The sequence below is a fragment of the Pseudophryne corroboree genome, chromosome 8 (assembly GCF_028390025.1).
Source record: "Pseudophryne corroboree isolate aPseCor3 chromosome 8, aPseCor3.hap2, whole genome shotgun sequence".
Taxonomy (NCBI): Eukaryota; Metazoa; Chordata; class Amphibia; order Anura; family Myobatrachidae; genus Pseudophryne; species Pseudophryne corroboree.
Genome location: NC_086451.1, coordinates 27452526 through 27462074, shown reverse-complemented (window position 1 = coordinate 27462074; position 9549 = coordinate 27452526). Strand labels below are relative to the sequence as shown.

Genomic DNA, 9549 nt, shown 5'->3' with positions numbered 1-9549 from the left:
ATATTTATATAGATTAGAGTAGATAATTAGCAAAAATTGCTATAATATAATGTAAGCCGGAAAATCCTTTATATTATCAAAAAGGTGTCACCTTCTAGTCTCAGTAGTGTCCGTCATAGAGAGTATATGACCATCATTCATACTGCAAGAATCCCAAATGGAAAAATGATTGCAGAGAATTAAATCATAGGTCATATGGATCCGAGTACCTATCTGTGACTTAAAATTAGGCAGCAAAATTTATTTGCAGTACCAGGATGTTCCAAGGTGGTCTCCCATCCAAGTACTAGTCCGGCCCTCCACTGCTTGGCTTCCAAGATCGGAAGAGATTAGGCATCTCCAGCGGGGTATGTCCGCAATGTTTTAACTTAGCCCTTTTGTTTGTCACCTTAAATTAGGAAATGGAATTGATCGTATTTTCCACAAGAAAAAAGGGGGGACGGACACACATGTGACACTTAGGCTCAAAATATACAGATTGGATATAACAATTATATGGCAAAAAAATGTCAAAGCCACTAATATCCAAACAAGGTAAATCCTTCCTTGTTTATGCAGTACTGTACACCAGTCAAATATGAGTCAATAATAAACTCACTCGTAGTAGTGCTGTCTAAATATGTAAAACTAGTCATGCATTTATCACCAAGAGAAATCCCAAGATTACTACAAAGGAATCCTTTATAGTTAATGGGTTTGTATCTATATTTTTGACAACCAATAATCCACCATTGGTATATACATTTGAGGTATACAGATGAAAGCAAATGTTGCAGTAACAGGGTGTTCCAAAGTGGTCTCCCATCTAAGTACCAACCCTGCCCACCACTATGTAGCAATCGTGCTTGGAGGCAATTAAGCACCTTTAGTGGGGTACATCCGCAATTGTATGCTTTTCACTGATTAGTGTAATCACTTTCAATTAGTGAGTTTCTAGACCAGGTGGCCCTTTAATGGTATGAACAGAAAGCTTGGATGCATGTAATGCCTTATATACAGATTTAAACAGGGAATTTATCAATACAATTCTTAGTTTCTACGAATGTACTCCACCACCTTCCGGAGTACCCAGGCACATAAGTTGGTTCAGCAAAAACAAATGAAAAATTATATTCATGAAATTTTCATAAAATATAATACATAATAAATGGATAAATAAACCATCTGTGTGTATCTATACAAGATATGCAGCTGGTTTCTTACCGCAGCATATGGTATATTGTTCTTGCTGAAGAGTGTAATTGTATATTAAATCAAAACATAACAGGTGTCAGCTTTAATAGCAGATAAATCCTCAACCATTCTGTGGTGATCAGGAAACATAGATCTAAACCTGGCAAACTTTATAGCATATCATTTTAGATTAGTACTACCACTAAGCAGTAATATAGCTTGTGGGTATATGTAGGTTGGCAGGTAACTATTTACTGATCTCCCTATGTAGAGACTGCTAGAGATTTAAGCATAACGGGTACTGTTATATTTATACCAGACACTCCGGTATTTCATACGATACCAAGCTATGTAGGATTTTGTGTCCCCAGGTTTTCCGGTGCAGGTATTGTGATTGTGGATAACGGGAGGGGTGCCGCTGATCCCCGCTGCTCCTGCCCACGATCGAGCTCCAGCAAGTGAGGAGAACGCCGCTACGTCCCGCCGTTTGTACCCGCAAACGGGTTCCAGAGAGTTGTGGAAGATCCAGTGGATATCCACCACTGTTTGCCCGCAATCGAGCTCCGGCGGGTGGGGAGAGCCGCTGACTTCCACGGCTTCTGTAGTTGCCTGGTGACAGGCTGAGATGATCCGGCTTACAGGTCACGTGTGCGCACCACGTGACCATAAGGGTCCTGACGTACGTTTCGCTGATAGGCTTGATCACAGGACGTGAGTCGTCACTGTAGGTTTGAGTTTTTAAAGGAAAGTCTGATTGCTGATTGGAGGTTCAGATTTGATGGACATTTTCCTAAGTCTATCCAGTTGATTCATTCTTCCTATAGTTGACGAAAGCCTTATTAATTAGCTTCTTTTTGAAGCAAATGAAATTGCTTTGCAATTCCATTATTAGATGTATACTGCTAAAGCATTAATTATGCTTTAGCACAAACGTCCTTTTGCAACAAGAGAGTGAATGGATTTTCAAAATGGGATCCATTTACCCCGCCGGTATGAATGAAAATATAAATTATGGGGCCTTTCTGAACTAAATTGCTGGCAAATGTCTTGGATCAATATCGGTCCATACGGTATTTAGTAGGTCTTGATATTTTCCTATTAACGGCAACTTATTTTATAATTCTTCTCACTTATCTTGCAATTTTCTTTTACCTATTCACTTATTATAAATATTTTTTACACTTGGAAAGCTCACTCGCTGTGAACATAATTCATTGATTTTATCTGTGTCGTAGCCACCTTATAACAACACTCTCCTTAATTGGAAAGTCTATATAGCTGTACATAAGACAACCTACACTTCGTCACCTTAAATAATTTTCTCTTAATTTTGCACATTATACTTTGCCCTCTGTTGTTTACACACTCACACCTTATATTTTCACTATCTTCATCTTTATCATTAATTACCATCTTTCCCTTCACCCCTTACCCTTCACATATCATTATTTATTACTGCTCAATTATTTAATTGAACTCTCTTATTCCTGTTTTTATTGATAATAATTCCTCAATCCTCACTCATCTTTGCTATTTTTATTATACTTTGCGCTTTCTGCACTACTCAGTTGTAATGGACATAAAAAATCCTCTATATATAAAATCAATGCCTTTTCTCTTGCTCCTCCCCTTTTCTTATTTTCTTATTTTTATTATTTTTGTATCTTTAATTCCTGTAAATCATACATTTCTACCATATACTCAATCATGGGATTGTATGAAGCATAATTAATGCTTTAGCAGTATACATCTAATAATGGAATTGCAAAGTAATTTCATTTGCTTCAAAAAGAAGCTAATCATACCACTTTTACACTCGCACTCCCGGGTCACTCCCGGGATGCTTCCCGGGATGCGTCCCGGGATGCCTTCCCGGGACTGACCCCTTTCACACTGCACTAAGACCTGGGATCGACCCGGGACAGCCCCATTTACACTGATCCCGGGATATCCCTGCAAATGCACATGTGTGTCATTAGAAATGGCCTTTTCTGGCTCACATTGATGAGGTCACACTAGTCAACAAAGGGAGGGGTGGTGCCTGCTCACACCATTGCTGCAGTCATGGCCGATGGAGTACCAGTGTGTATGCCTGAGCTCATGATTCTTTCTGCTTTGCAGATGTTTCATACAGCCACTGACAGCATGATGCAGCTTATCACACTGTGCAGTATACTGCACATATATTTTATGAGGAGGAGGAGGGCGCAATTTATGCTGGATAGGGCTGCTAGTCGCCGCCAATATTTGCGCAGGAGGAGAGCCTTCATATCATCCAGGATGAGTATCATACTGAGCGTGAGTATGGGCCCTAACCGCTCATTTTGGTCCAGAGATCGCCGGCACGGAGAAGCCTTTATGAGGACCGTGGAAGCTTACCAGGATGAGGAGTGGATGGCTAACTTCCGTGTGTCTCGTGCAACCTTTAACTACATCCTGGAATTACTTACCCCAGCACTTGACATGCAGACCACCAGGCTTAGGAGACCCATCGAGGCACGCAGGAGATTAGCTATTGCATTGTGGTGGTATGCTACCCCAGGAGAGTACCGCTCAGTCTCATGCTTGTTCGGTGTTGCAATCTCCACCTGCTGTGTCATAGTCCACCAGGTGACTAAAGCAATTGTATCTACCTTATACAAGCGCTTCATATCTCTACCACAAGGACAGCGCTTACAGGATACCATCATTGGATTTGTGAAGCGAGGCTATCCGCAGTGTGGAGGAGCGATTGATGGGACACACATCCCCATTATTGCCCCACGTGACAACCATGCTGACTATTTTAATAGGAAGGGCTGGCACTCCATCATATTCCAGGCTGTTGTGGACCACAAATATTGGTAAGTGTTTATTTTTGGGGTGGTGGGATGAGTTGCATGTGTGAGTTTTACATTCTAATTGTTTTCAATTTTACTGTTCTTTAGTTTCCTAGATGTGTTTATTGGCTGGCCAGGCCGATCTCATGACTCCCGAGTTCTTGCCAATTCTGACCTGTACAACATCGTAGAGGAGAAGCAGGGAGGCTGGCTGTACCCCAAAGAGTGTGCAAAGATTGTGAATGGGGTGGAGATCCCTGTCCACATCATCGGGGATGCTGCATACCCTTTACGCCCCTGGATTATGAAAGGCTACACCCAACAGGTCCAGTTAACCCCAGAGCAACAAACCTATACTCACACCCTGAGTTCAGCAAGGATGGTGGTTGAGAACGCCTTTGGCAGGTTAAAAGGAAGATGGCGTTGTTTGATGAAGCGCAATGATGTGGACCTTATGAATATGCCTAATGTAGTAGCTGCGTGCTGTATACTGCACAACATCTGTGAACTGCAAAATGAGCTATTCCTTCCTGAGTGGACTGTGCAGGACCCTGAGGTTATAAACCCACATGTGGAAGGTGCTTTGTTTGGGACTGCCTCAAACTCCGCTGCAGAACAAATACGCCACACTATTACGTCCAACCTTGCAGCACTGGTACAATAGTGTTTAAGAATCAGCACAACATGTTTGGTGAATGAAAATGTTTTTATTTTGTATTCCACCTTTGATCTTTGGGTTCATTATTTATGTTTTTCCAAAAAAAACACATTGCCAGCAACTGTGTATATATGCATAAACAATGTAGAAAACACTGTAAACATGGTCTACTTTACGCACAAATGGGAATGTTATGCCTAGATTTGCAAACAAGTTTTTATTGGCATAAAAAAAAAAAAAACACTGGTAGGTTTGTAGATACAACACCATAAACCACAGTGTCCCTGCAGTATATTATCACTGTGTAAAAAATAAATAAAAAGTGCTTTAATGTAGACACTATACAAAACAGAACATAGAAAAAAATGAAGGAAGGCACAAACAGTTGTGCATAAACAATGACCACACTGTGGTTATTTAACAACAAATAACAACCAAAAAAAGCAATTCACTGTGTTTCACGGCAAATTGCGCAATACAGTAAACTCTGGGCTTGGCGCACTAGATGGTGCAGTATTTGGGGCATAGTATGGACCAGGATTAAATGATGAAAAACCCTGCTCAGGGGGGTATTGTGAGTTGTGGTGTTGGTTTGGTGCTCTTGAGGTATTGGTCATACGCTCATAGAACGCCATGTTCATTTGGTGCAATTCCCTGTGGCGGTCATACTGCTCTCTACTCATGCGTTCCTGCATTGTCATGACTTGGGAAAGGAATGCATCATGCATTTGGCGTTCTGCCTCTAGAAACCTGTCGAGCCTTGCATCCTCCTGTGCGGACATTGTAGCGTCCATCTCTCGGAGTTGGTCGACAAGGACATTTGACATGGCTTTAGCCACTTGCTCCGCTCTGTTCAATTTCTTCCTTCTAGGCGGTACGGTGTAAACTGTGAAGAGAAGAAATACAAAATGAGCGTATATAAAAATAGCAGCGTTAGCAAACATGTGTTTGTGGCATTAATCCACCTATACACTAGCTACTCTGCAACATTGAACTTTTTTTAAAAATGCAAAGCCCCCCTGCGTGGGGGCAGAAAATGCAAAGTGTGCCACCGTGCCAGCAGCGTGTTGAGCGCAGTGATCCTGCAAGGGGCTCATTAGCGCTCGCCACGCTGCCGCCACACTGGCCACTCATACTACGCACATAACCGGATGATTAACAATTGTGGATTTGTGCTATGAGTGTTAATTTCTAAACATGTACTTACTGTTTTTCTGTAAAGTTGGGGTGACGGCACTTTGTACAGTCCCACTGTCACTGGTCTGAGCATCCACGACGTCTTCAATGGTTGCAGTTATGCTGTCGTCGTTTCTGGATGTGTTTATGGACGGCTGGGATGATGTGTCGCTGTCCTCAGGTGTGTCGTCAATTAACAACGGTGATGATGGACAGACGTCACTGCTTGTCTGTGTCTCTTCTGGAGTGCCTTCTGTAGCAGTGTACTGTGAACTGGAAGACAGACTCACCGGACTGCATATAGCTGTGTTTCCAAAGATATTGGCGCACATGTCATAGTACTGCCAGTCGATACGGCCAACACCGCTCTTTTTCCTGTTGTTGTCATGCACCTTAAGGAAATGCTTTTTAAGAGTTTTCATTTTGTTTAACACTTGCTGCTGTGTGCGGATGATTCCCCTGGCTTGCAGCATCTTGGAGATGTTTTTATAAATGACTGCATCTTTGACTGTGCCTGTGATCTGCCTCATAATTTCCTCCTCTCCCCTAATGCTCAGCAACTCTCTCACCTCCTGGTCTGTCCAGGTCGCCATGCTGCCTTCCTCACACGCATCAAGGACGCTCCCCAGGGCTCTGAATGATGACATCATCTTTTCTGAGCCCATGAAAGCTCCAATCGGAGGCCTTTTAACAGTCCCGGGTAGTGAATCCCGGGACGGGCCCTTTCACACTACCCAGCTTCCCGGGACGGTCCCGGGTTCAACCCTGCTTTTGACCTGGGATGAAATCCCGGGATGCTCGTCCCGGGAAATTGTCCCTGTACCCATTTACACTGAGAAGAATCCCGGGATGATGCGCGTTCACGTGCAAAATCCCGGGATTTTTCTGCGAGTGTAAAAGGGGTATCAATAAGGCTTTTCGTCAACTATAGGAAGAATGAATCAACTGAATAGACTTAGGAAAATGTCCATCAAATCTGAACCTCCAATCAGCAATCAGACTTTCCTTTAAAAACTGAAACCTACAGTGACGACTCACGTCCTGTGATCAAGCCTATCAGCGAAACGTACGTCAGGACCCTTATGGTCACGTGGTGCGCACACGTGACCTGTAAGCCGGATCATCTCAGCCTGTCACCAGGCAACTACAGAAGCCGCGAAAGTCAGCGGCTCTCCCCACCCGCCGGAGCTCGATTGCGGGCAAACAGTGGTGGATATCCACTGGATCTTCCACAACTCTCTGGAACCCGTTTGCGGGTAGAAACGGCGGGACTTAGCGGCATTCTCCTCACTTGCTGGAGCTCGATCGTGGGCAGGAGCAGCGGGGATCAGCGGCACCCCTCCCGTTATCCACAATCACAATACCTGCACCGGAAAACCTGGGGACACAAAATCCTACATAGCTTGGTATCGTATGAAATACCGGAGTGTCTGGTATAAATATAACAGTACCCGTTATGCTTAAATCTCTAGCAGTCTCTACATAGGGAGATCAGTAAATAGTTACCTGCCAACCTACATATACCCACAAGCTATATTACTGCTTAGTGGTAGTACTAATCTAAAATGATATGCTATAAAGTTTGCCATGTTTAGATCTATGTTTCCTGATCACCACAGAATGGTTGAGGATTTATCTGCTATTAAAGCTGACACCTGTTATGTTTTGATTTAATATACAATTACACTCTTCAGCAAGAACAATATACCATATGCTGCGGTAAGAAACCAGCTGCATATCTTGTATAAATACACACAGATGGTTTATTTATCCATTTACTATGTATTATATTTTATGAAAATTTCATGAATATAATTTTTCATTTGTTTTTGCTGAACCAAGTTATGTGCCTGGGTACTCCGGAAGGTGGTGGAGTACATTCGTAGAAACTAAGAATTGTATTGATAAATTCCCTGTTTAAATCTGTATATAAGGCATTACATGCATCCAAGCTTTCTGTTCATACCATTAAAGGGCCACCTGGTCTAGAAACTCACTAATTGAAAGTGATTACACTAATCAGTGAAAAGCATACAATTGCGGATGTACCCCACTAAAGGTGCTTAATTGCATCCAAGCACGATTGCTACATAGTGGTGGGCAGGGTTGGTACTTAGATGGGAGACCACTTTGCAACACCCTGTTACTGCAATATTTGCTTTCATCTGTATACCTCAGATGTATATACCAATGGTGGATTATTGGTTGTCAAAAATATAGATACAAACCCATTAACTATAAAGGATTCCTTTGTAGTAATCTTGGGATTTCTCTTGGTGATAAATGCATGCCTAGTTTTACATATTTAGACAGCACTACTACGAGTGAGTTTATTATTGACTCATATTTGACCGGTGTACAGTACTGCATAAACAAGGAAGGATTAACCTTGTTTGGATATTAGTGGCTTTGACATTTTTTTGCCATATAATTGTTATATCCAATCTGTATATTTTGAGCCTAAGTGTCACATGTGTGTCCGTCCCCCCTTTTTTCTTGTGGAAAATACGATCAATTCCATTTCCTAATTTAAGGTGACAAACAAAAGGGCTAGCTTGAAAAATTGCGGACATACCCCACTGGAGATGCCCAATCTCTTCCGATCTTGGAAGCCAAGCAGTGGAGGGCCGGACTAGTACTTGGATGGGAGACCACCTTGGAACATCCTGGTACTGCAAATAAATTTTGCTGCCTAATTTTAAGTCACAGATAGGTACTCGGATCCATATGACCTATGATTTAATTCTCTGCAATCATTTTTCCATTTGGGATTCTTGCAGTATGAATGATGGTCATATACTCTCTATGACGGACACTACTGAGACTAGAAGGTGACACCTTTTTGATAATATAAAAGATTTTCCGGCTTACATTATATTATAGCAATTTTTGCTAATTATCTACTCTAATCTATATAAATATTTTCGCATAATAGTGTTAGGCGCCGGGGTCCGCGATGTCCTCGCGGCCCGGCGCCTAGCTACTAGGGCCGCCGAGCGTGCTAGCCGCCGGGTCCCTAGCAACGCTGGGACGCCGTGCACGTGTAGCCGCCGGCTTCCTAGCAACGCAGGGACGCCAGGCGTGCTGAGCCGCCCAGACCCTAGCAACGGGGATGCCACGGGCGGGCCGCGTTCCCCGTTGCAGGGTCAATCAAAGCAATTACACACACACTTGTATCTGTTCGTGCAGCCTGTCAGCTGCACGGCATGTTTTATAATCTGGCTCTGAAACATCTGATTGGAGGACTCCTTGTTAAATACTCTCTCAGTGCTTCACACAGACGCCGGTAATAGCTTCCTGTATGCTGCTTAGGTTTGCTGAACGTCTGTTCCAGTCCTGCTGTGTCCGGTCTTTCCTGTCTTCTGAGTTCCTGAATCTTGGAGTTGTCATCTCATCCCAAGAAGTCTCTGGTCCTCTATTGTCCGCCACGGTCGCCAGAGAATCCCGTGTGGTGTTCGTGAGTTGCGGCTCTGCCGTATGCTGTGGCTCAGCCCGCTTTATTTTTGTATTCTGTTTCGGAGCATTTGCGGAGGGTTCCGCTTCCACAAGTCCTCTCCGGAACTTGGCGGTGCCGGGTAGGAGAGTGGACAAGTGGGTATTTTGGTTGTCCTTTTCCTTGGCGGTTTTTCCGTACATATTCTAGTTTTAAGTTAGCTTGTAGCCCCTGGCCTTGTTGCTGAGTTAGAGGGCCCCTTGTTGTCACCCTGTCTCGGATTTCCCTTT

The 9549-nt window shown here is 43.2% G+C and overlaps 2 pseudogenes; one reads left to right on the top strand and one right to left on the bottom strand.

Annotated features, from left to right (window-relative positions):
• Window positions 1–241: 241 nt before the first annotated feature.
• On the bottom strand, window positions 242–361 carry LOC134953551 (5S ribosomal RNA; annotated as a pseudogene).
• Window positions 362–8387: 8026 nt separating this feature from the next.
• Window positions 8388–8507, top strand: LOC134950241 (5S ribosomal RNA; annotated as a pseudogene).
• The last annotated feature ends 1042 nt before the right edge of the window (window positions 8508–9549 follow it).